Source organism: Myotis davidii, unplaced genomic scaffold, assembly GCF_000327345.1.
Source record: "Myotis davidii unplaced genomic scaffold, ASM32734v1 scaffold1115, whole genome shotgun sequence".
In the NCBI taxonomy this organism is placed as follows: Eukaryota; Metazoa; Chordata; class Mammalia; order Chiroptera; family Vespertilionidae; genus Myotis; species Myotis davidii.
Window position 1 is genome coordinate 1,394,927 of NW_006287910.1, and position 6,493 is coordinate 1,401,419.

The following is a 6,493-nucleotide window of genomic DNA, read 5'->3' on the forward strand; positions in this document are numbered from 1 at the left end:
TTTAAATGTGCCTGGTCTTTCACTTAGCAATTGCATTTCTGGGAATTTATCCTGCAGATACACTCAGACAATTAGACAAAAACAGATACACAGGATGTTCCCTGGAGTCCTGTTTATAAGAAATGGGGGGATGAACTGGTACGTTTCGATAAGGGGTTATTCAGTAAGATGCTATACTTCCATACAATGGAGGGTCATGCGGCCCATAAAAAGAAAACCCCCGAAATGTGCCGATATAGAAAGATGTCAAAAATACGTAATTATATAGACCAAAGCTTAATTTATGTAATGCCGATATTTGTGTGTAAAAGGAAGATTTAACAGAGAAAAGTTTTAGAAGAAGCACAAGAATACATTAACCATGACATCTAGAGACGGCAGGTGGAGGGAAGGGGGAGGCAGGGGAAAAAGCGTTCTACCTGGAGAGTGGGGAATGGCTATCATGACCCTGGTGGCCTCAGACACTGGCCCCTTCTGAGCGCCCGTGTCACTGGCCGCTGCTGCACCAGCGGAGGGGAGGAAGCCCACGCCTGCACCAGTGAGCAGGTGACGAGCCCCAGGGCCCTGTCTTAGGGACTTTGATGAGGACTGTTCCTCCCAAGCCCCTGCATCGCTGACATAAGTCAGAGATACCCACCTTCCTCCTGCAGATGCAACAGGCAGCACTAGCTTCTTCCTGCATCTTCTGATCCCACAGGAAAGTTCTTTCAGATTCCTGCCTGGCCTTCTCCCAACTTGTTTCCTCCACCACCGCGTAACCATGGTTAAACATGCTTTAAGGTCGGGGATGGAGGGAAGAGAGCTCAGAGAGCAGAAGAGCCACTGGGAAAGCCAGATGGGCTTCCTCCACTCACAGGTGGAAGCTCTCAAAGGGTGCCACGGCCCCATCAACCAATCACGAATGGGCCAATATACCTGGAATTGTCGTGCTCCTGCCGCAGGAGGACGTGTGGCTATACTACAACAGAAGATTCAACCACCACCTTTGGCTCAAATAAGGATTGGGTTTATGAAGAGATGACACAAAAGGAAAGTTGGGAACTTTTCTTCTTTATGGATAGACCACACAACAGGCTTCCTGCTTCTGCCAAGTACCCTCTGTGCCACAGTGAGCAAGATCCTTAAAGTCTCTGGCCATGTGTGCTATAAATAACCATCCGCTCTTGCTGGCCAGGGGCCAGGCACTGTGCTCAGCCCTTCATGGGCATTATGCTATTTAACCCTCCCAACAGGGTAATATAATCTCTTAGGCACTGGAGTTAGAAAGAGCCCCCGTCTTCCTCATTGGCTAGTTGAGTTATCTTGAGCAAGGTATTCACACTCCATGGTTATAAAACAAGCGCCCATTTTACAGATAGGAAAACTGAGGTTTGAGAAGGCCAGCGTAGAGGTTTTTTAGTTTTGCTTGTGACAGTCTAGGATTCCAATGGATTTAAAATTGGACTTGGCTTTCCAGAAAAATCTAATAGATACCTGTGAGAATTACATGGTTGTGCCAAAGCTTAATATCCACCTGCTTGGATCCATCGTACTGAGGAAAAGGCGATAACACCTTGCCCCCAAAAAATAAAACTTCAAAATAAGAGAGTAGGAAAAACTGATCCCCCTTTCCTCCCAATGCCTTCTCCTCTGGGCTCCTCCATTTGGTCCTGGATGGGAAGAACAAGGGCAGAGAAATCCCCAGAGTCCCAACCAGCAAAGCTGCAATACGAGGCTAATTTGTGAGGGGGCTGGGGATGGCCTCATGGAAAACGCTACCATAAATGGGCATGTTTGCCTCAATCTCAGCCCTCATACAGAAATGTAATGATAACAACTACCTTGTAGGGAATAACACATCTATTTCAGACACAAAAATAAAAAAACATGGTGTATACAAGGCGGGCCCCCGAAACTTCTCGGGGAAGACCCAGCTAGTTCACGTTTTGGACTCTTGGGATGATAGCCCACCTACGGTCATCCGGCTAGTTGATTACCACGCCACCAGGGGTCAAAAGGCGCCTTTTATTTGAAATTCACAAAAGGTCAGTTTATGTTTTCTTCAAAGAGAAGATGGTAAACATTTGCCTTCTTGGAAACATTTGGTCCCACAAGAAACCCGACTCAGACAAAGGTTTTGTTCATGATAAAGAAAAAAAAAGATGGTGAAGTCAAGGGGATAGTCAAGGGGACAGACCCAGGAATGGGATCTGCCGCTTGCTAGCTGTGTCACACCAGGCAAGCTACCGAACCTCTCTGAGCCTCAGCTGCCTTGTATACTCATCAGGTGTCAGAATGCCTCCCTTACAAGGTGGTTGCGATAATTAAATGAGATACATCGAGTCAAACACTGTTACAGCACCTGGCATGTAAGCGCTCCATCCGTGGCAGCGCCTTCAGTGGGAAGGCTCCAGAAGAAGACTGCCCTTCCTTCCACAGAGACCCGACCCCTGTCTTATAAATGCCATCTAATGACTTCCAAGCTCCCTCTCCTGATCAAAATTCTGCAACGGAGCTTTAAGGAAACCAAACAAACCAAGAAGACTGCACCAAACACAACAAAACTATGCAAGGCAGTTTACTAACAGCCCGCCTGTCTTCCCTTCGCCAAACCCTGGCCAGTTTGCAATTTAGTCTATCAGTTCCTAGATAGACTAATCGCTCCCTGTCTCGGGTTTCTAAATATTTTCTTTTACTTCTTGATAAATATGGCTTTGAATGGCGCCTTTCCTCAAGCAGCAAAATCCCCACCAACTGTTCTCTGCGCAGGGAGACTTAAAACAAGCAGTAGCCACACATTGCTTTCGCCTGCTTTGTGAGGCCTGAGAGTCACTTCGCACGGGCTGCTCTGCAGAAAGCCCCGGTGCAATCTTATTTAATGCACCTGCAGGTCATGCAGGCAAAAGTGGACTTTGGCAGCGGTCTGGGCATTTGAGGCCCCTGGGATCAATCTGGATGAATTTTTTTTAAATTTGGAGGAAGGGGATCTGGAAGAAAACTGGGCTGTAATAAATGAGCTGGATCATAGCCAGCCTATTTCTCCCAGGTTATCAACAAGCACTGCCTCTGGACTGATGATAAAATACTGCCCTCTCTGGGAGAATGTGCCCATGTGTTTTTAACGGAGTTAATGCCTCATCAGCAGAACCTAGCAGTGCTTCCAAATCCAGGTGCAGTGAACTTGGTCTGACTATGTGACAGGAATGGCCCTTCAGAAACGTCCACTGCACTCTTTTTGTGCCTAGACTAAAAGTTAGAAGCCTGGCCACCGCGGCTGGACCTCTGAGATTTGTAAGGAAGCACATCTTCCAGATTTGCCTCAGAGCCAGAATCAGCTGGGACCCTTTTTACTTTTTAAGTTTTTCTGGAGATTCTAGTGTCACTGGAGGTGGGCCCAGGCATCGTCTGTTGTCTTTCATAAGTACCTCCAAAGTGCTACTAATCATTGCCGGTTTGGGGGAAATCTAAGGTGATGGGGCAGAGAGAAATAAAAATGGTGAGCCCTCACCCTCTCACCATAGTCCTGAAGAGGAGGGCAACGGATACACCTTACTGCGTCCCAGCCCCTGGGTGCCCTGGAGGACCCTTAAAGCACAGACCCAGTTCCCCTTCCCCCCACCAGGCCACACTACTTACAGATCTCCCACTGGGGGGATAACGGAGAAGAAACTGGATGGAGCGCTCAGATCTGGCACACCTCCCAGGCAGGGGCGTCCAAATCTCCCAGCTCGCCCAAGACGCCTCTCTTTATAGACCCGGAGCTGCCCGCGGGTGGGAAGGGGGAGGAGGCCCAGGAGGCTGAGTCAGGGCACATACCTAGATTGTGGGTTCGTCCCTCCGCAGCGCCCCCTGCAGGGCCGGAGAAGCGGGCTTTTGGTCCAGGCTCTTGGGCGCGCGCACCTGGGACGGACGCGCAGGAGCCAAGGCGGAGGCTCCGAGCAAGGGCACCTGCTGAAGTGTTGGAGCAGGTGTCTCACCCCCGGATCCCCGACAGTCCCCGAGACTCCGGGTCCCTAGAGAAAGGGGTCGAGTGGCCAAGGTCTATGGGGGATGCTTAAGAATTGCTTCCCCTGCCGAAACCGGTTTGGCTCAGTGGATAGAGCGTCGGCCTGCGGACTGAAAGGTCCCAGGTTCGATTCCGGTCAAGGGCATGTGCCTGGGTTGCGCGCACTTCCCCAGTGGGGGATGAGCAGGAGGCAGCTGATCGATGTTTCTAACTCTCTATCTCTATCTCTCTCCTTTCCTCTCTGTAAAAAATCAATAAAATATATTTAAAAAAAAAAAAAGAATTGCTTCCCCGATTCAGTTTCAGACTAAGGGGCTCTAACCGCTTCCCCACTCCCACCCCCGGGCGGCCTTGGGGGGGGAGCGGTCGAGTTGATAGGTCCCCGCCCCCACTCCCCGTTTTATTCGCCTCCCGCTGTCTGGAAAGGAAGCCGGCCGTGTTGCCTAAAGGGTAGAAAAGGGGATTTTATTTTGAACTTTGCAAAGTGCAAGCCAGGAGCCCCCGGACTGCTGGGAATTGTGCGGGAAGGGGAAGTTTTTACTTTTCCCAACTTGCCATCCCCACCTCCACCCACAAGAAAAAGGAACCCCACTGTTGTCGGTGGAGGCCCCGGGGCGCTCCATGCGCTGCCTCTGTGGCCTCGGGCAGGTCAGTTCCCTCCTCGGAGCCGTGTCCGCGGCGGGAACGTGTGTGGTCACTACGTGCTGTGGTTTGCAAGGTGCACGCCAGGCTGCCAGGAGAGCGCGGGCGGGGCCCCGCCCTCGCAGAGGCTCCTGTCCCTCCCAAGAAATTCTTGCAGATTCTTGCCTAAAATTTGACTCCCAGTCTCTCTCCCCCTTAGTGCCTCTACCAATCCCTTCTCTCTCTAGCTCTCCCCCTCCCTCTCCATCTCCTCACTGTCTGACACTCTCTCCCCATCGCGTTTCTTTCTGCCTTCTGCCCTTTTTGTCGCTCTGTGTGTATAGCTGTCACTGTCCATCGCTGTCTTACTGCCTCGCATATGCCTCTGGTCTCTGTGTCTCTCCTGTAGGTCTCCCTCTCCCTGGTCTCTGTGTCTCTGGCTCCAGTCTCTCTCCCTCTGCCCGGCTCTCCGTCCTCCCGGGTCTCGCTCCCGCGGTCACACGCACGCACACAGGCCATAAAAGGAAGCCCAGGCGGTGGGCTGGCCCCGCGCCAGGCCGGGGGGCCACTAAACAAGCCTCAGTAGATTTTAAAAGACTCAAATCATGCACAGGATGTTGTCTGGACACAAGGGAATTAAATTAGAAATCAATGAAAATATATCTGAAAAAACTCCAATGTTTGGAAATTACCCGGTCCAGCTGGTCCTCCCTCCCCGAGTGAGTGCGGCGCGGGTGGGGGGCGCCGGGCGGGAGACAACCCAAAAAGGGCAGGCGCGGGCTCCTTCCTGCGGAATTCCCAGCGCCGCATACCAGCCCGGGGCTGCCCGCTCCCCCTGACTAAATATGGTGCCGAGCGGCCTCCGGAGCGGCGGGGGGGCACGCAGAGCCAGTCCCACGCGGGTCCCAGCTACTTCCAGCCAGAGGGGTTGGCGAGAGGGTTAAAGGAGATGAAGACCCTTTCCAAGGCTCTGTGCTTGGCATGTGCCCCGTCTTATTCCACAAACCCTCTCCCGCTAAACAGGTCAGGTAATGGGGGAGGAGGGGAGCTTTATTACTACCCCCATTTTGCAGGTGAGAAAACTGAGGTCCCAGAGGAGTGGCGCAGCTCTCACTGGAACTGGAGCCCACGATTGCCATGATTCACCTCCAGAGAGATTTTCAAGGGAACTGCCCAGAAGAGTTGAGTTTGAATCTGCCAGTGCCAATTTCTAGGGGCGACTCCAGCAAGGAACTTGAACCCTGTATCTGTTTCCCTACCTGTAAAATGGGAAGGACATCAGCTATTCCTGGCTATTTGTAAACAGTCCTTGAGAAGACCAGGCAAAATGAACACACTACGTTGCTTCCTGTTAGTTGCTATTATTCTCAACAAACCAAGTAGAGTGGCACCAGGCCTCGGGGACATAGTGAGTGAGAGCCTGTCCTGCCCCAGTGTTTGCCTACAGGCTTCCAGTCCCTCTCGGTCCCTTCCTCATCCTGCCAGCATCCAGCTCCCCTGGTCTTCACCCCCCAAAACACCCAAGCCCAGTCCCCTGCCCACAAATGGGCCTAAATCAAAGAGTCAAGACAGAGGCAGTATTCAGCTGGCTGGGGAAGTGAGGGATAAAGTTCTTCAGAAAATGATGAATGGGCTGCTTCCCCACGTGCTTTTCAATGTCTAGGCTGTAAAAGGAATGGAAACTGTCCCTGCGTGAGCACAGAAATGCTGTGAGCAGAGAAGAAAGGAAGGGGGAACTAAGTTGATCACTACCCTCCCCTGTTTGCAAAGATAGTCCAGAGCAGGCTGTCAGAATCAAACTTGCTGGCCTCATGGTATGAAGTGGCATTTTTCCCAGAGGCATTTCAAAGGGATTGCATTAGATTCCTTAAAGAAATTGGTAACAAA

General features: G+C 51.5%; 1 protein-coding gene across 1 annotated transcript in view; it reads right to left on the minus strand.

The window, feature by feature from the left end:
• The window catches only part of MYH11 (myosin, heavy chain 11, smooth muscle), a 140,497-nt gene extending 136,786 nt beyond the window's left edge, over nucleotides 1–3,711 (minus strand). Inside the window, exon 1 of the mRNA XM_015561293.1 lies at nucleotides 3,616–3,711. The gene's annotated coding sequence lies outside the window, so the exon portion shown is untranslated. The remainder of the gene's footprint in view (nucleotides 1–3,615) is intronic.
• Nucleotides 3,712–6,493: the final 2,782 nt, after the last annotated feature.